The following is a 20,000-nucleotide window of genomic DNA, read 5'->3' on the forward strand; positions in this document are numbered from 1 at the left end:
AAGGTTTATTCAAATAGCATTGCGACGCCCGGCGAAAAACTAAAAAAGGGTGCAACACCGGGACTTCCCGGGAGGTCACCCATCCCAGTACTACTCCGGCCCAAGCGCGCTTAACTGCGGAGTTCTGATGGGATCCGGTGCACTAACGCTGGTATGATCGCACCCGTTATGAGCTTGTCGCAGTGTGTACTTAGCAAACCGCGACCCACGTGCGAATCCACCCCGGCCACCCACCCCCGTCGAGGTGCACACCCTCCCTCGCGAAGTGCGCCCCGTTCGCCAAGTGTGAGCCCTGCCCGGGTGCGCGCACCTTGCTAGGGCGTCGGGTGTGCACCCGGCCCGGCCTACGTGCGTGCACCTGGACGGGGCGTCGTGTGCGTGCAGTGTCCCGTCTGCAACGCGGTGCCCACACACCACCTCGGGCGCAACGACCTGCGCTCACATGTGGGCCGAGTGCACCTTGGTGCATGTTCGGGGCGCCTCGGGTGCACGCTCGATCTTGCCCCGGTGCACCAAGGCGCTCGGTTTGCCCCGGGTGCGCACTTGGTGCAAGGTGGGCACCCAAAATAGGGATCAAGCACCAAAACACAAGTTTCGGGATGCAAAATGGGACCCAAGGACCACAAATGCGTTCCAAGACCCATGATGGGTCCACGAGAACAAAAATGTGTTCCGAGACTTAATAAACAAATATTGGGTTTTAGGAGAAGAAACATGCTCTGATGCCCAAAACGAGAATCGACCCCGAAAAGGCCACAGGCCAAAAGTGGGATGCGAGACAAAAAAAAATGGGACCCGAGGACCAAAATTGGGTTCCCAGGTCGAAGACAGGGCAACCGGACAAGAAACGACCTCTAAGGCTCGAAATGAGTCCCGACGACTAAAACTTGACAAGAAGCACCCATCAGGCACCCAACTCGACACCCATGGGATGCCGACCCACCCGGGCTTCCACCTAGCACACCTTGGCACCCACCCACCCTCGCACCCAACCTCGCACCCAACTTAGCACCTTTGAACCCACATTGGCACTCACCCTGACCCTGGCACCTTGGAACCCACATTGGCACTCACCTTGACCCTGGCACCCACCTTTGCACTCACCTTGGGACCCACCCTGGCTCCCACCTCGGCACCCACCCAGACACCCACCTTGGTTCCTTGGCACCCACCTTGGATCCTTGGCACCCACCCCGACACCCACCTTGGCACGCAACTTGGCTACTTGCCACCCACCTTGGCTCCTTGACGCCCACCCCGACAACCACCCCGTGACCTACCCTGGCTAGGGTTGGTGCACACCCACCCTGGTGCCCACCTTGGCACCCACCCCATGACCCACCTTGGCACGCACCTTAGTACCCACCCCGTTACCCACCCTAGGACCCACCCCGTGACCCACCTTGGCCAGGGTGGGTGCCTTGGTGCGCACAACTTGCCTGGGCTGCACACCAGGGCGGGCTCAAGATGGCACCCGCGTTCCGTTTTTTTCACTATCTTTCAAAACGGAAATTTTAAAATCTCGTTTTTTTTTTTTTTTTGCCTTTTCTGGAAATTAGTGAAGGCAGCGCATCAAAGGTGCGCAATGCTGGTGCGAACCCGGGAGCGCTCCGATGTGTGCTCCAAGGTGCGGCGTGCACGAAGTCCGAGCCCGGCTTGCCCCGGGTGCGCACCTCGCGTGCACCTTCGCCGGGGTGAGCACCTTGGCTGGGTTGCGCGCCCTGGTGCGCACCAAGGAGCGCTCTGAAGTGTGCTCCAAGGTGCGGCGTGCACGAAGTCGGAGCTCGGTTTGCCCCGGGTGTGCACCTCGGGTGCGCACCTCGCGTGCACCTTCGCTGCGGTGGGCACCTTGGCTGGGTTGCGCGCCTTGGTGGGCACCATGCAGTGCACGAAGTCGGAGCCCGGTTTGCCCCGGGCGCGCACCTCCGCCAGGGTGGGCACCTTGGTGCGCACAACTTGCCTGGGCTGCGCACCAGGAAGGGCTCAAGATGGCACCCGCGTTCCGTTTTTTTCACTATCTTTCAGAACGGAAATTTTAAAATATCGTTTTTTTTTGCCTTTTCTGGAAATTAGTGAAGGCAGCGCATCAAAGGTGCGCAACGCTGGTGCGAACCTGGGAGCGCTCCGATGTGTGCTCCAAGGTGCGGCGTGCACGAAGTCGGAGCCCGGTTTGCCCCGGGTGCGCCCTGGTGGGCACCATGGTGCGCACCAAGGAGCGCTCCGAAGTGTGCTCCAAGGTGCGGCCTGCACGAAGTCGGAGCCCGGTTTGCCCCGGGCGTGCACCGCGGGTGGGCACCTTGGTGCGCATGCCTTGCCTGGGCTGCGCACCAGGGCGGGCTCAAGATGGCACCCGCGTTCCGTTTTTTTCACTATCTTTCAAAACGGAAATTTTAAAATCTCATTTTTTTTTGCCTTTTCTGGAAATTAGTGAAGGCAGCGCATCAAAGGTGCGCACCTCGCTGCCCACCACGGTGCGCAACGCCGGTGGGCACCCGGGAGTGCTTCGAAGTGTGCTCCAAGGTGCTGCGTGCACGTTGTCGGAGCCCGGTTTGCCCCGGGTGCGCACCTCGCGTGCACCTTCGTCGGGGTGGGCACCTTGGCTGGGTTTGCCCCGGCTGCGCTCCGAAGCGGGGTTATTGGAGCGCCGCCTCTTTTTTTGTCGGAGCGTTTGGTGGGGTTTCTCGCATTGGCTCTTCCCAGGCCCGGTTGCCACCCTGGCGCGCACGAAGTCGGAAGTAGGGTTAATTGCCCGGGTGCGCACCTTTGCCAGGGTGGGCACCTTACCTGGGCTGTGCACCCGGGCGGGCTCAAGATGGCACCCGCGTTCCGTTTTTTTCACTATCTTTCAAAACGGAAATTTTAAAATCTCCTCTTTTTTTTGCCTTTTCTGGAAATTAGTGAAGGCAGCGCATCAAAGGTGCGCACCTCGCTGCCCACCTTGGTGTGCTCTGAGGTGCGCACCCGGGAGCGCTACGAAGTGTGCTCCAAGGTGCGGCGTGCACGTTGTCGGAGCCCGGTTTGCCCCGGGTGCGCACCTCGCCTGCACCTTGGCCGGGGTGGGCACCCTGGCTGGGTTTGCCCAGGGTGCGCTCCGAAGCGGGGTTACTGGAGCGCCCCCTCTTTTTTTGTCAGAGCGTTTGGTGGGGTTTCTCGCATTGGCTCTTCCCAGGCCCGGTTGTTGGGTGCGCTCCCACCCTGGCGCGCGCGAAGTTGGAAGTTGGGTTAATTGCCCGGGCGCGCACCTTCGCCAGGGTGGGCACCTTGGTGCGCACACCTTGGCTGGGCTGCGCACCAGGGCGGGCTCAAGATGGCACCAGCATTCCCTTTTTCTCACTATCTTTCAAAACGGAAATTTTAAAATCTCGTTTTCTTTTGCCTTTTATGGAAATTAGTGAAGGCATCGCATCAAAGGTGCGCACCTCGCTGCCCACCTTGGTGTGCTCCGAGGTGCCCACCACGGTGCGCTCCGAGGTGCCCACCACGGTGCGCAACGCCGGTGCGAACCCGGGAGCGCCCCGATGTGTGCTCCAAGGTGCGGCGTGCACGAAGCCGGACCCCGGTTTGCCCCGGGTGCGCACCTCGCGTGCACCTTGGTGCGCACACCTTGGCTGGGTTGCGCGGCCTGGTGGGCACCATGGTGCGCACCAAGGAGCGCTCCGAAGTGTGCTCCAAGGTGCGGCGTGCACGAAGTCCTAGCCCGGTTTGCCCCGGGTGCGCACCTTCGCCGCGGTGGGCACCATGGCGTGCACGAAGTCGGAGCCCGGTTTGCCCCGGGTGCGCACCTCGCGTGCACCTTCGCCGGGGTGGGCACCTCGGCTGGGTTGCGCGCCCTGGTGCGCACCAAGGAGCGCTCCGAAGTGTGCTCCAAGGTGCGGCGTGCACGAAGTCGGAGCCCGGTTTGCCCCGGGTGCGCACCTTCGCCGCGGTGGGCACCCTGGTGCGCACCATGGCGTGCACGAAGTCGGAGCCCGGTTTGCCCCGGGTGCGCACCTCGCGTGCACCTTCGGCGGGGTTGCGCGCCCTGGTGCGCACCAAGGAGCGCTCCGAAGTGTGCTCCAAGGTGCGGCGTGCACGAAGTCGGAGCCCGGTTTGCCCCGGGTGCGCACCTCGCGTGCACCTTCGGCGGGGTTGCGCGCCCTGGTGGGCACCATGGTGCGCACCAAGGAGCGCTCCGAAGTGTGCTCCAAGGTGCGGCGTGCACGAAGTCGGAGCCCGGTTTGCCCCGGGTGCGCACCTCGCGTGCACCTTCGCCGCGGTGGGCACCATGGCGTGCACGAAGTCGGAGCCCGGTTTGCCCCGGGTGCGCACCTCGCGTGCACCTTCGCCGGGGTGGGCACCTCGGCTGGGTTGCGCGCCCTGGTGCGCACCAAGGAGCGCTCCGAAGTGTGCTCCAAGGTGCGGCGTGCACGAAGTCGGAGCCCGGTTTGCCCCGGGTGCGCACCTCGCGTGCACCTTCGCCGCGGTGGGCACCATGGCGTGCACGAAGTCGGAGCCCGGTTTGCCTCGGGTGCGCACCCCGCGTGCACCTTCGCCGGGGTGGGCACCTCGGCTGGGTTGCGCGCCCTAGTGCGCACCAAGGAGCGCTCCGAAGTGTGCTCCAAGGTGCGGCGTGCACGAAGTCGGAGCCCGGTTTGCCCCGGGTGCGCACCTCGCGTGCACCTTCGCCGCGGTGGGCACCTTGGCTGGGTTGGGCACCATTGAGCGCTCCGAAGTGTGCTCCAAGGTGCGCACCATGGCCCTCCAAGGTGCGCAGCATGGCGTGCACGAAGTCGGAGCCCGGTTTGCCCCGGGTGCGCACCTCGCGTGCACCTTCGCCAGGGTGGGCACCTCGGTGCGCACACCTTCTCAATGTTTTCTTGCCTTTTCTGGAAATTGGTGAAGGCAGCGCATCAAAGGTGCGCACCTCGGTGTGCTCCGAGGTGCGAACCCGAGAGCGCTCCGAGGTGCCCACGAAGTCGAAAGTCGGGTTAATTGCATTGTTTTCCCCGGGTGCGCTCCGAGGTGCGCAACATCGGTGCGCACCAAGGAGGGCTCCGAAGTGTGCTCCAAGGTGCGCACGATTCGGAGCTCGGTTTGCCCGGGGTGCGCACACCTTGGCTGGGTTGCGCACCCTTTGTGCGCTCCAAGGTGCGCACGAAGTCGGAGCTCGGTTTGCCCCGGGTGCGCACCTTCGCCAGGGTGCGCACCTTGATGCGCACGCCTTGGCTGGGCTGCGCACCTTGGTGGGCGCCATGGTGCGCACCTTTCGTGCGCTCCAAGGTGCGCACGAAGTCGGAGCTCGGTTTGCCCCGGGTGCGCACCTTGGTGGGCGCCATGGTGCACTCCGAGGTGCCCAAGATTGGTGCGCAACAAGGAGCGCTCCGAAGTGCGCTCCAAGGTGCGCAGGTGCGCGCGAAGTCGAAAGTTGGGTTAATTGTCCGGTTTGCCTCGGGTGCGCACCTTGCGTGCACCTTCGCCAGGGTGGGCGCCTTGGTGCGCACACCTTGGCTGGGCTGCGCACCCGGGCGCGCACACCTTGGCACCCGCGTTTCCTTCATTTTAAATTTTTTTTTTTTACAATCTCTCAAGTGGGAAATTCTATAATCTCAACTTTTTTTGCCTTTTCAGGAAACTTTTGAATGGAGCGCATCATTGGTGCGCTCCGAAGTGTGCTCCAAGGTGCGCACCTCTGGTGTGCTCCAAAGCTCTCTCCAGCTGCGTGCACCTGCCCCGGCCGCGCACCCGGCCCCGCCCAGCTTCGCTCACCTGTCCCGGGCGTCTGGTGCGGAACCTTAGAGTAAGAAACATCACCGTGCACCTTGGCCAACGTGCGCGACTCGACCGAGCGCGCACTGGCCGAGGTGCACACCGATTTCACCTGGGTGCGCGCGCAGCACCTCGGGCGCACCGGGGTGCGCGCACAACGCCCGGGTTGCACCGTGGCCTGTGTGCTCGGGGCGCCTCGGGTGCGCGCTCGGTGTCGCCCCCGCGCGCGCGGTAGTGCGGGCAGCGCACCCCGGCCCGGCCCGGCCCCGACGAGAACGCAAACGGGCAAAAGGTTTATTCAAATAGCATTGCGACGCCCGGCGAAAAACTAAGAAAGGGTGCAACACCGGGACTTCCCGGGAGGTCACCCATCCTAGTACTACTCCGGCCCAAGCGCGCTTAACTGCGGAGTTCTGATGGGATCCGGTGCACTAACGCTGGTATGATCGCACCCGTTATGAGCTTGTCGCAGTGTGTACTTAGCAAACCGCGACCCACGTGCGAATCCACCCCGGCCACCCACCCCCGTCGAGGTGCACACCCTCCCTCGCGAAGTGCGCCCCGTTCGCCAAGTGTGAGCCCTGCCCGGGTGCGCGCACCTTGCTAGGGCGTCGGGTGTGCACCCGGCCCGGCCTACGTGCGTGCACCTGGACGGGGCGTCGTGTGCGTGCAGTGTCCCGTCTGCAACGCGGTGCCCACACACCACCTCGGGCGCAACGACCTGCGCTCACATGTGGGCCGAGTGCACCTTGGTGCATGTTCGGGGCGCCTCGGGTGCACGCTCGATCTTGCCCCGGTGCACCAAGGCGCTCGGTTTGCCCCGGGTGCGCACTTGGTGCAAGGTGGGCACCCAAAATAGGGATCAAGCACCAAAACACAAGTTTCGGGATGCAAAATGGGACCCAAGGACCACAAATGCGTTCCAAGACCCATGATGGGTCCACGAGAACAAAAATGTGTTCCGAGACTTAATAAACAAATATTGGGTTTTAGGAGAAGAAACATGCTCTGATGCCCAAAACGAGAATCGACCCCGAAAAGGCCACAGGCCAAAAGTGGGATGCGAGACAAAAAAAAATGGGACCCGAGGACCAAAATTGGGTTCCCAGGTCGAAGACAGGGCAACCGGACAAGAAACGACCTCTAAGGCTCGAAATGAGTCCCGACGACTAAAACTTGACAAGAAGCACCCATCAGGCACCCAACTCGACACCCATGGGATGCCGACCCACCCGGGCTTCCACCTAGCACACCTTGGCACCCACCCACCCTCGCACCCAACCTCGCACCCAACTTAGCACCTTTGAACCCACATTGGCACTCACCCTGACCCTGGCACCTTGGAACCCACATTGGCACTCACCTTGACCCTGGCACCCACCTTTGCACTCACCTTGGGACCCACCCTGGCTCCCACCTCGGCACCCACCCAGACACCCACCTTGGTTCCTTGGCACCCACCTTGGATCCTTGGCACCCACCCCGACACCCACCTTGGCACGCAACTTGGCTACTTGCCACCCACCTTGGCTCCTTGACGCCCACCCCGACAACCACCCCGTGACCTACCCTGGCTAGGGTTGGTGCACACCCACCCTGGTGCCCACCTTGGCACCCACCCCATGACCCACCTTGGCACGCACCTTAGTACCCACCCTGTTACCCACCCTAGGACCCACCCCGTGACCCACCTTGGCCAGGGTGGGTGCACCCACCCTGGTGCCCACCTTGGCACCCACCCATCCTAGCACCCAGCCTGTGACCGGGCTTGGAACCCAACCTTGCACCCGTCTTGGCCAGTGTGGGTGCGCACCCATCCTGGCACCCACGTTGTGACACACCCTTTAACCCACGCACCCTAGCAGCCACGTTGGCACCCACCTTGGAACACAACCTAGCAACTTGGCACCCACCCCGTGACCCACCTTGGCATCCACCATAGCAGTCGCCCACTTGGCACCCACCTTGGAACCCAAGTTGGCACCCACCTCGGCACCCACCTTGACACTTGTGGACCCACCTTGCCACTCACCCTAGCATCGACCCATCCTAGCACCCACCCTGGCACCTTTGCACCCTAGCACTCACCCATCCTAGCACCTAACCTGTGACCCACCTTGACACTCACCCTCGCACCCACCTTGGAACCCAACCTAGCACCCACCCACCCTGACACCAACCCTAGCACCTACCCACCCTTGCACCCACCCTGTGACCCATCTTGGCACCCACCCATCCTACCACTCAACCTATCACCCACCTTCTCACCCACCTTGGCATCCACCTTAGCACCCACCCACACTGGCACCTTGGCACCCACCTCGGGCAAGGTGGGTGCACACCCACCCTGACACCCAATTTAGAACCAACCGAGCATGTTACCCACCTTGGCACCCACATTGCAGCCCACCCTAGTACCCACCCTATGACCCACATTGGCATCCACACCCTAGCACCCAGGCACCTCGACACCCGCCTTGACACGCACCCTAGCACTAAACCTGTGACCCACCTTGGAACTCACCCTAGAACCCACCCACCCTGTGAACCACCTTGGCATCCACCTTAGCACCCACCCACCTTGGCACCCACTCTAGCACTCACCCATCCTAACACCCAACTTGTTACCCACCTTGGCACCCGCCCTCGCGTCCACCTTGAAACCCACCCTAGCACCCACCCACGCAGGAGCCCACCTTGGCACCCAACCTAACACCCACGCATCCTGGCACCCAACTTGTGACCCACCTTGGAACCCACCCTAGTACCCACCTTTGAACCCACTATATCACCAACCCACCTTGGCACCCACCCTATGACCCTCTTTGGAATCCACCCTAGCACGCACCCACCCTGGCACCCACCATGGAGCGCACCCTAGCACCCACCCACCTCGGCACGCACCTCAACACCCACCTTGGTGTGCGCACTGCGCCAACCTCTCAAAGACCCTATGTGGTGCGCTCCAAAGTGTACACCTTTGGTGCGCTCCAAGGTGCGCACCTTTGGTGCACACCGAGGTGCACACCAAAGTGTGCACCGAGGTGAGCACCAAAGTGCACTCCAAGGTGCACACCAAGGCGTGCACCTTTGGTGCGGTCAATGCAAACGAATTCGGAAGTTGGGGTCGATGTCCTAATCGCTGCTGCAGACTACACGTATGAGAATCGGACAAATAGCTTTATATAGGGGAGGTGTTGCGTTTGATGGGTCGACTCCCCTGGTTGTGTGCACTGCACCAACTTCAAAGACCCTGTCTTGTTTAAGAAGTCAAAAGTTGGGGTGGATGTCCTAATCATTGCTGCAGTCTACGCATGTATGAGAATCAGACAAATAGCTTATATAGGGGAGGTGTTGCATTCGGTGGGTTGACTCCCCTGGTTGTGCGCACTGCGCCAACCTCAAAGACCCCGCATAGCAGAAGAAGTCGGAAGTCGGATTTTGGTGAGCACCAAGGCGTGCACCTTTGGTGCGGTCAACGCAGACGAATTCAGAAGTTGGGGTGGATGTCCTAATCGTTGTTGCAGGCTACACATGTATGAGAATCAGACAAATAGCTTATATAGGGGAGGTGTTGGGTTTGATGGGTCAACTCCCTTGGTTGTGCGCATTACGCCAACCTCAAAGACCTTGTTTTCGTTAAGAAGTCAAAAGTTGGGGTCAATGTCCTAATGGCTCCTGTAGGCTACACATGTATGAGAATCGGACAAATAGCTTATATAGGGGAGGTGTTGGGTTTGATGGGTCGACTCCCCTGGTTGTGCGCATTACGTCAACCTCAAAGACCTTGTTTTCGTTAAGAAGTCAAAAGTTGGGGTCGATGTCCTAATTGCTCCTGTAGACTACACATGTATGAGAATCAGACAAATAGCTTATATAGGGGAGGTGTTGGGTTTGATGGGTTGACTCCCCTAGTTGTTCGCATTACACCAACCTCAAAGACCTTGTTTTCGTTTAGAAGCCGAAAGTTGGGGTCGATGTCCTAATTGCTCCTGCAGGCTACGCATGTATGAGAATCAGACAAATAGCTTATATAGGGGAGGTGTTGGGTTTGATGGGTCGACTCCCCTGGTTGTGCGCATTGCGCCAACCTCAAAGACCCTGCATTGCGGATGAAGTCGAAAGTCAGAGTTTGGTGTGCTACAAGGTGTGGTCGAAGGTGCTCACCTAGGTGTGCACCTTTGGAGCGCAGGAAAAGTGCCCTCCAAAAGTGCGCACCTTTGGAGTGCACAAAAGTGCCCTCCAAAAGTGCGCACCTTTGGAGCGCACAAAAGTGCCCTCCAAAAAGTGCCCTCCAAAAGTGCGCACCTTTGGAGCGCACAAAAGTGCCCTCCAAAAAGTGCCCTCCAAAAGTGCGCACCTTTGGAGTGCAGAAAAGTGCCCTCCAAAAAGTGCCCTCCAAAAGTGTGCACCTTTGGAGTGCACAAAAGTGCCCTCCAAAAGTGCGCACCTTTGGAGCGCAGAAAAGTGCCCTCCAAAAAGTGCCCTCCAAAAGTGCGCACCTTTGGAGCGCAGAAAAGTGCCCTCCAAAAAGTGCCCTCCAAAAGTGCGCACCTTTGGAGCGCAGAAAAGTGCCCTCCAAAAAGTGCCCTCCAAAAGTGCGCACCTTTGGAACGCAGAAAAGTGCCCTCCAAAAAGTGCCCTCCAAAAGTGCGCACCTTTGGAGCGCACAAAAGTGCCCTCCAAAAAGTGCCCTCCAAAAGTGCGCACCTTTGGAGCGCACAAAAGTGCCCTCCAAAAGTGCGCACCTTTGGAGCGCACAAAAGTGCCCTCCAAAAGTGCGCACTTTTGGTGCGCACCAAGGCGCTGGTTCGGTCGTTGCAGGCGAGTTCGGAAGTTGGGGTCGATGTCCTGAGCGGAGGTGCAAACTACACAGGTGTCGGAATCGGACAAATAGCTTATATAGGGGAGGTGTATGCTTCGATGGGTCGACTCCCCAGGTTGAGCGCACCGCGCCAACCTCAAAGACCCTACGGTATGGATGAAGTCGGAAGTTGGGTCCGATGACCGATTCGATTAGTAGGTATGCTCATGAGGTCGGAATTTGGGTCCGATGACCTGCCATGTGCAGGAAGGCGAATGTTGGCACTGTGCGTTGCAAGGTGCACACCAAGGTGCTGGTGCGGTCTTTTTAGTCGAGTTCGGAAGTTGGGGTCGATGTCCTGATCGGAGGTGCAAGCTACACAGGTGTGGGAATCGGACAAATAGCTTATATAGGGGAGGTGTATGCTTCGTTGGGTCGACTCCCCGGGTTGAGCGCACCGCGCCAACCTCAAAGACCCTACGGTATGGATGAAGTCGGAAGTTGGGTCCGATGACCGATTCGATATGTAGGCATACTCGCGAGGTCGGAATTTGGGTCCGATGACCTGCCATGTGCAGGAAGGCGAATGTTGGCACTGTGCGTTGCAAGGTGCGCACCAAGGCGCTGGTTCGGTCGTTGCAGGCGAGTTCGGAAGTTGGGGTCGATGTCCTGATCGGAGGTGCAAACTACACAGGTGTGGGAATCGGACAAATAGCTTATATAGGGGAGGTGTATGCTTCGTTGGGTCGACTCCCCGGGTTGAGCGCACCGCGCCAACCTCAAAGACCCTACGGTATGGATGAAGTCGGAAGTTGTGTCCGATGACCGATTCGATATGTAGGCATACTCGCGAGGTCGGAATTTGGGTCCGATGACCTGCCATGTGCAGGAAGGCGAATGTTGGGACTGTGCGTCGCAAGGTGCGCACCAAGGCGCTGGTGCCGTCGTTGCAGTCGAGTTCGGAAGTTGGGGTCGATGTCCTGGTCAGAGGTGCAAACTACACAGGTGTGGGAATCGGACAAATAGCTTATATAGGGGAGGTGTATGCTTCGATGGGTCGACTCCCCGGGTTGAGCGCACCGCGCCAACCTCAAAGACCCTACAGTATGGATGAAGTCGGAAGTTGGGTCCGATGACCGATTCGATACGTAGGCATATTGGCGAGGTCTGAATTTGTGTCCGATGACCTGCCATGCGCAGGAAGGCGGAATTTGGGTCCGATGACCGAGTTGATGGCGTGCCATGCGCAGAAAGGCGGAATTTGGGTCCGATGACCGAGTTGATGTTGATGGCCCGCCATGCACAGGAAGGCGGAATTTGGGTCCGATGACCGATTTGAAGGCGTGCCATGCGCAGAAAGGCGGAGTTTGGGTCCGATGACCGAGTTGATATTGATGGCCCGCCATGCGCAGGAAGGCGGAATTTGGGTCCGATGACCTGACATACGCATGGAGTCCGACTCGGGGGCCGATGTTCGATTCGATGACTTGCATTGTGGGTAAAGTCGGAAGTTGTGGTCTTTGACCCGATTCGATGACCAGACTTCGGCTGCTTGAGAATCGGACAAATAACTTATATAGGGGAGGTAGTGTTCTCGAGCATCCTCCCCCCGTGCCCGTTTATGTCGATTGATGCTGGTGCTCGACTGGTTGGAGCGCTCGGATGCAAAAATCTTGCACCAGGATTTATCGATTGTGATGGACACGGCAAGTCTCCTGATTGCTATGCAGGAGCTCATCGTGAATCTCTATGCGGCCTTGGTATGGACTCGACCTGCGGAATGGTTCGGCAATGGTAGTCGCTCCAACACGTCCTTGCAATGGCCACAGAGGTGATTCGACTAGAGCTCCAGTCTAGCTTTTGGGTTGCTTGGCGGACTGGTATAGCCGCGATCGAGTTCCGGCCATGAACGTTTTAGATAGCTCTTGGGCTTTCTGGGACGGAAGTCGGAAGTTTGGGCTGTTGTCCGATTTGATGACCATTCTTCGGATGTGTGAGAATCGGACAAATAACTTATATAGGGGACTGTGTTGTCTCACGCAGCCCCCTCCGTGCCCCTCTATCTCGACCGATGTTGGTGCTTGAAAGGGTTGGGATCGCTCGGATTTATAAACGTGCACCACCATTTGTCGAGTGTGAGGGACGCGGCAGGTCTCCTAAATGCTATACGGGCGCTCTCTGAGAATCTCTATCCGGCCTCGACACAGACTAGTCTTGCTGAATGGTTTGGCACTGGTAGTCGATCCAACACGTCGTTGTTGTGGCCGCCTAGGCGATTCGATTCGAGCCCCCGTCTAGCTTTTGGGTTGCTTGGCGGATTTTGCCCTATCCGCAAGTGAGCTCGGTCCCTAAACGTTCGAGAAACCCGATTGCTATGCGCCGACTCTCTTTCTTGCGAGCCTCCATCTAGCTTTTGGGTCTCTACGGAACGGAAGTCGGAATCTGGGACCGTTGTTTGATTCGACGAGGCAGACTACGGTTGTGCGAGAATCGGACAAATAACTTATATAGGGGAGGTGTTGACTGGAGCATTCTCCCCCGTGCCCCTCTAACTCGACCAATGCTGGCGCTCGAACGGTGGTAGCGCTCGGATTTTCGTTGAGCGCCAGCATTGGTCGATTTAGAGGGGCATGCGAGATTCCCGAATGCTATGCGAGGGCTCTAACGGAAATGTCTATTGGTTTCGGTATGGATGCAATTGCGAGTGGTTCGGCAAAGGTAGTCGTTCCGATGCGTCCATGTCGTGGCCAAATCGATAATTCGATTTGAGCCCTCGTATAGCATTTGGGTCTCTCGATGTGATTCCGCATTCCAGTCCCTTTGGGCACTGCTTGAGCCGCATCCCAGGGGGTTCCCTTCCCAATAATCTGCCTCGCAACCCGATTGCTATGCGGTGAGGCTCCTCGGCCGCCTCGGAACTATCTGTGTATCAGACGCATCGCGGGATAAGGGGTTGGCAACGGTAGTCGCCCCAAGCGCGTCCGATGCTTGGACCATTCCGAGGCGGCCCTGAAGCCTCTTCCGTCTAGCCGTTGGGTCCTTCTCGCCGCATCCCTTGCCTCGCACCCCGATTGCTATGCGGTGAGGCTCCTCGGCCGCCTTGGAACTATCTGTGTATCAGACGCATCGCGGGATAAGGGGTTGTCACTGGTAGTCGCCCCAAGCGCGTCCGATGCTTGGACCATTCCGAGGCGGCCCTGAAGCCTCTTCCGTCTAGCCGTTGGGTCCTTCTCGCCGCATCCCTCGACTCGCACCCCGATTGCTATGCGGTGAGGCTCCTCGGCCGCCTTGGAACTATCTGTGTATCGGACGCGTCGCGGGATAAGGGGTTGTCACTGGTAGTCGCCCCAAGCGCGTCCGATGCTTGGACCATTCCGAGGCGGCCCTGAAGCCTCTTCCGTCTAGCCGTTGGGTCCTTCTCGCCGCATCCCTCGCCTCGCACCCCGATTGCTATGCGGTGAGGCTCCTCGGCCGCCTTGGAACTATCTGTGTATCGGACGCGTCGCGGGATAAGGGGTTGTCACTGGTAGTCGCCCCAAGCGCGTGCGATGCATGGACCATTCCCAGGCGGCCCTGAAGCCTCTTCCGTCTAGCCGTTGGGTCCTTCTCGCCGCATCCCTCGCCTCGCACCCCGATTGCTATGCGGTGAGGCTCCTCGGCCGCCTTGGAACTATCTGTGTATCGGACGCGTCGCGGGATAAGGGGTTGTCACTGGTAGTCGCCCCAAGCGCATCCGATGCTTGGACCATTCCGAGGCGGCCCTGAAGCCTCTTCCGTCTAGCCGTTGGGTCCTTCTCGCCGCATCCCTCGCCTCGCACCCCGATTGCTATGCGGTGAGGCTCCTCGGCCGCCTTGGAACTATCTGTGTATCGGACGCGTCGCGGGATAAGGGGTTGTCACTGGTAGTCGCCCCAAGCGCGTCCGATGCTTGGACCATTCCGAGGCGGCCCTGAAGCCTCTTCCGTCTAGCCGTTGGGTCCTTCTCGCCGCATCCCTCGCCTCGCACCCCGATTGCTATGCGGTGAGGCTCCTCGGCCGCCTTGGAACTATCTGTGTATCGGACGCGTCGCGGGATAAGGGGTTGTCACTGGTAGTCGCCCCAAGCGCGTCCGATGCTTGGACCATTCCGAGGCGGCCCTGAAGCCTCTTCCGTCTAGCCGTTGGGTCCTTCTCGCCGCATCCCTCGCCTCGCACCCCGATTGCTATGCGGTGAGGCTCCTCGGCCGCCTTGGAACTATCTGTGTATCGGACGCATCGCGGGATAAGGGGTTGTCACTGGTAGTCGCCCCAAGCGCGTCCGATGCTTGGACCATTCCGAGGCGGCCCTGAAGCCTCTTCCGTCTAGCCGTTGGGTCCTTCTCGCCGCATCCCTCGCCTCGCACCCCGATTGCTATGCGGTGAGGCTCCTCGGCCGCCTTGGAACTATCTGTGTATCGGACGCGTCGCGGGATAAGGGGTTGTCACTGGTAGTCGCCCCAAGCGCGTCCGATGCTTGGACCATTCCGAGGCGGCCCTGAAGCCTCTTCCGTCTAGCCGTTGGGTCCTTCTCGCCGCATCCCTCGCCTCGCACCCCGATTGCTATGCGGTGAGGCTCCTCGGCCGCCTTGGAACTATCTGTGTATCGGACGCGTCGCGGGATAAGGGGTTGTCACTGGTAGTCGCCCCAAGCGCGTCCGATGCTTGGACCATTCCGAGGCGGACCTGAAGCCTCTTCCGTCTAGCCGTTGGGTCCTTCTCGCCGCATCCCTCGCCTCGCACCCCGATTGCTATGCGGTGAGGCTCCTCGGCCGCCTTGGAACTATCTGTGTATCGGACGCGTCGCGGGATAAGGGGTTGTCACTGGTAGTCGCCCCAAGCGCGTCCGATGCTTGGACCATTCCGAGGCGGCCCTGAAGCCTCTTCCGTCTAGCCGTTGGGTCCTTCTTGCCGCATCCCTCGCCTCGCACCCCGATTGCTATGCGGTGAGGCTCCTCGGCCGCCTTGGAACTATCTGTGTATCGGACGCGTCGCGGGATAAGGGGTTGTCACTGGTAGTCGCCCCAAGCGCGTCCGATGCTTGGACCATTCCGAGGCGGCCCTGAAGCCTCTTCCGTCTAGCCGTTGGGTCCTTCTCGCCGCATCCCTCGCCTCGCACCCCGATTGCTATGCGGTGAGGCTCCTCGGCCGCCTTGGAACTATCTGTGTATCGGACGCATCGCGGGATAAGGGGTTGTCACTGGTAGTCGCCCCAAGCGCGTCCGATGCTTGGACCATTCCGAGGCGGCCCTGAAGCCTCTTCCGTCTAGCCGTTGGGTCCTTCTCGCCGCATCCCTCGCCTCGCACCCCGATTGCTATGCGGTGAGGCTCCTCGGCCGCCTTGGAACTATCTGTGTATCGGACGCGTCGCGGGATAAGGGGTTGTCACTGGTAGTCGCCCCAAGCGCGTCCGATGCTTGGACCATTCCGAGGCGGACCTGAAGCCTCTTCCGTCTAGCCGTTGGGTCCTTCTCGCCGCATCCCTCGCCTCGCACCCCGATTGCTATGCGGTGAGGCTCCTCGGCCGCCTTGGAACTATCTGTGTATCGGACGCGTCGCGGGATAAGGGGTTGTCACTGGTAGTCGCCCCAAGCGCGTCCGATGCTTGGACCATTCCGAGGCGGCCCTGAAGCCTCTTCCGTCTAGCCGTTGGGTCCTTCTCGCCGCATCCCTCGCCTCGCACCCCGATTGCTATGCGGTGAGGCTCCTCGGCCGCCTTGGAACTATCTGTGTATCGGACGCGTCGCGGGATAAGGGGTTGTCACTGGTAGTCGCCCCAAGCGCGTCCGATGCTTGGACCATTCCGAGGCGGACCTGAAGCCTCTTCCCTCTAGCCGTTGGGGCTTTCTCGCCGCATCCCTCGCCTCGCACCCCGATTGCTATTCGGTGAGGCTCCTCGGCCGCCTTGGAACTATCTGTGTATCGGACGCATCGCGGGATAAGGGGTTGGCAGTGGTAGTCGCCCCAAGCGCGTCCGATGCTTGGACCATTCCGAGGCGGCCCTGCAGCCTCTTCCGTCTAGCCGTTGGGGCCATCTCGCTGCATCCCCCACCTCGCACCACGATTGCTATGCGGTGAGGCTCCTTGGCCGCCTCGGAACTATCTGTGTATCGGACGCATCGCGGGATAAGGGGTTGTCACTGGTAGTCGCCCCAAGCGCGTCCGATGCTTGGACTATTCCGAGGCGGCCCTGCAGCCTCTTCCGTCTAGCCGTTGGGGCCATCTCGCCGCATCCCCCAGCTCCTCGGCCGCCTCGGAACTATCTGTGTATCGGACGCATCGCGGGATAAGGGGTTGGCAGTGGTAGTCGCCCCAAGCGCGTTCGATGCTTGGACTATTCCGAGGCGGCCCCGCAGCCTCTTCCGTCTACCCTTTGGGGCCATCTCGCCGCATCCCTCGCCTCGCACCCCGATTGCTATGCGGTGAGGCTCCTCGGCCGCCTGGGAACTATCTTCGTATCGGATGCATCGCGGGATAAGGGGTTGTCACTGGTAGTCGCCCCAAGCGCGTCCGATGCTTGGACTATTCCGAGGCGGCCCTGTGGCCTCTTCCGTCTAGCCGTTGGGGCCATCTCGCCGCATCCCTCACCTCGCACCCCCATTGCTATGCGGTGAGGCTCCTCGGCCGCCTTGGAACTGTCTTCGTATCGGAAGCATCGCGGGATAAGGGGTTGTCACTGGTAGTCGCCCCAAGCGCGTCCGATGCTTGGACTATTCCGAGGCGGCCCTGCAGCCTCTTCCGTCTAGCCGTTGGGGCCATCTCGCCGCATCCCCCACCTCGCACCCGGATTGCTATGCGGTGAGGCTCCTCGGCCGCCTTGGAACTATCTTCGTATCGGACGCATCGCGGGATAAGGGGTTGTCACTGGTAGTCGCCCCAAGCGCGTCCGATGCTTGGACTATTCCGACGCGGCCCTGTGGCCTCTTCCGTCTAGCCGTTGGGGCCATCTCGCCGCATCCCCCACCTCGCACCCCGATTGCTATGCGGTGAGGCTCCTCGGCCGCCTTGGAACCATCTTCGTATCGGACGCATCGCGGGATGAGGGGTTGTCACTGGTAGTCGCCCCAAGCGCGTCCGATGCTTGGACCATTCCGAGGCGGCCCTGAAGCCTCTTCCGTCTAGCCGTTGGGGCCTTCCCGCCCCATCCCTCGCCTCGCACCCCCGATTGCTATGCGGTGAGGCTCCTCGGCCGCCTTGGAACCATCTGTGTATCGGACGCATCGCGGGATAAGGGGTTGGCACTGGTAGTCGCCCCAAGCGCGTCCGATGCTTGGAGCATTCCGAGGTGGCCCTGAAGCCTCTTCCGTCTAGCCGTTGGGGCCTTCCCGCCCCATCCCTCGCCTCGCACCCCGATTGATATGCGGTGAGGCTCCTCGGCCGCCTTGGAACTATCTGTGTATCGGACGCATCGCGGGATAAGGGGTTGGCACTGGTAGTCGTCCCAATCGCGTCCGATGCTTGGACCATTCCGAGGCGGCCCTGCAGCCTCTTCCGTTTAGCCGTCGGGGCCTTCCCGCCGCATCCCTCGCCTCGCATCCCGATTCCTATGCGGTGAGTCTTCTCGGCCGCCGCGGAACTATACCTGTTATTGCTACTGCATCCTTCGGCTGGTAACCTCCTCTGCCGCCTTGGAACGTTCTCTTTGTCGGACGCGTCGCGGGATAAGGGGTTGGCACTGGTAGTCGCCCCAAGCGCGCCCGATGCATAGACCGCTCCGAGTTGACCTTGCTTTCAGCCTCTCACATGCATAGACCTCTCTGAGTCGACCCTGCAGCCTCTCACGTTTAGCCTTTGGAATCTCGCCTCACAACATGATTGCTATCCTTGATGCATCCCTTGCCTCGAGCCCTGATTGCTTTCTTGGCTGCATCCCTCCTCTCCTCACAGCCCGGTTGTCATCACTGCTTCATCCGTCGCTTCATGCATTCTGGCTGCTGGGCCCTTCCCACCGCACACCTCGATTGCTATCTCTTCTGCATCACACACCCCGATTGCTATCTCTGCTACATCCCTCGGCTCTCACTTCTGCATCCTTCGCCTCCCACCTCGATTGCTATCAATGCTGCATCCGTAACCTCACACCCCGATTGCTATGCGGGGAGGCTCCTTGGCCGCCTTGGAAATTTCTGTGTGTCGGACGCACCGCGGGATAAGGGGTTGGCACTGGTAGTCGCCCCAAGTGCGCCCGATTCTTAGACCGCTTCGAGGTGACCTCGTAGCCTCTTTCGTCCAGGCTTCCTGCCTTCAACGCCCTTTTTACACCTCGATTGCTATGCGCGGGCTCGTTGGCGTCTATCACCTCTCTGCGAAGAGTGGCACGATGATTGTTGGGGTAAATCGTAGCAGTCCGATCTCTGGCCTTGGGCCATTGTGAGGGCTGATCGATTTCCTGTGCGCATCTCGTGTTCGCCCAGTAACAGACTCGACGACTTGTAATCGGTCTTGTTCCCGATTGTTCCTGGAGGTAGTCTTCGGAACTCTTGGATTTGACCTGTCACTCGAACTGTCCTCTTCCGAGGATGCTTGTGTGTGTGTGCTTGTGCCATTTCCTTGGCGGTATTAACGAGATATTAAAGAGCGGAGTGAGCGCCTCGCCCAGCTATGTTTGGGGCTCTCACTCCCTTACCCGGTGTGCGACCGCTTTGCACGTAGGTTGCGGAGCATCGCGACTCTTTCGATGTTTGGCGGTTGTCTTCCGGTGATGCGTTGGTCCCGAAGTGCACGTTACTAGCATTTCTGCCATTGTTCTCGATCTTTGGCACGTTCCTTCGTTGCAATTGGATATATATCTCCGTTTATACGCGCAGGCTTCTCCCGCCTATTCAGCGCTGTCCCACTCTCAGCACTCTCGTGGTCTCCTTGGCTTCTCTCTCCCGTGAGCGAGCTCTCTTCTCGAGTCTTTTCCATGTCCCATGGAGGTTGCCTTGCGAAATTCGGGCACACAAACGTGACCGGATAAGAGCGGAATTGCCTATGAGGAGAAGCTCACCTTAGGGAGCAGCAATGCCGAGTGTTTCGACAGAGGGTAGAGGGGGCGTTGTTTGGGCGGTTGCACAAAAGAGTGCTACGGTTGCACTGAAGGTTGCTTCTTCGTCTCCGACGAACTCTTCGAGGCAAAAAAGCTTGTATACGGGGTCGAGGTGGGACTGTTCGTGCGAGTTGCGCCACCAAAAGTGCGTAGGGGGCATATACCTGGGAAATGGATGTCTCTGAGTGGCCTTACTCGGTCGCGTGCACGGTGCATTCTCTAACGGCAGGACTGTCGCGAGCATGTGCGGTTCGGATGTTTTCGGGTAAAGGGTTCCGTACGGGATGTTCTTCCCAGGCTCCTGTGAACCGAGACTCTGCATCGTCGTGCTCCGGCTCCCGTGGGTGCTTCATGCCTCGTCGAGCTGTTTGTCGTGGACGATTAAGGCCGAGGCCTTCCTTCGAGAGG

At 59.9% G+C, this 20,000-nt stretch overlaps 2 non-coding genes across 2 annotated transcripts; both read right to left on the bottom strand.

Moving 5' to 3' along the window:
* Nucleotides 1–46: 46 nt before the first annotated feature.
* Nucleotides 47–165, bottom strand: LOC131866553 (5S ribosomal RNA). The gene has a single exon (XR_009365154.1). It is a non-coding gene; the product is annotated as a 5S ribosomal RNA (ribosomal RNA).
* A 5,915-nt stretch (nt 166–6,080) lies between these two features.
* LOC131866565 (5S ribosomal RNA) lies at nt 6,081–6,199 on the bottom strand. The gene has a single exon (XR_009365166.1). It is a non-coding gene; the product is annotated as a 5S ribosomal RNA (ribosomal RNA).
* Nucleotides 6,200–20,000: the final 13,801 nt, after the last annotated feature.

The sequence above is a fragment of the Cryptomeria japonica genome, unplaced genomic scaffold, assembly GCF_030272615.1.
Source record: "Cryptomeria japonica unplaced genomic scaffold, Sugi_1.0 HiC_scaffold_150, whole genome shotgun sequence".
Taxonomy (NCBI): domain Eukaryota; kingdom Viridiplantae; phylum Streptophyta; class Pinopsida; order Cupressales; family Cupressaceae; genus Cryptomeria; species Cryptomeria japonica.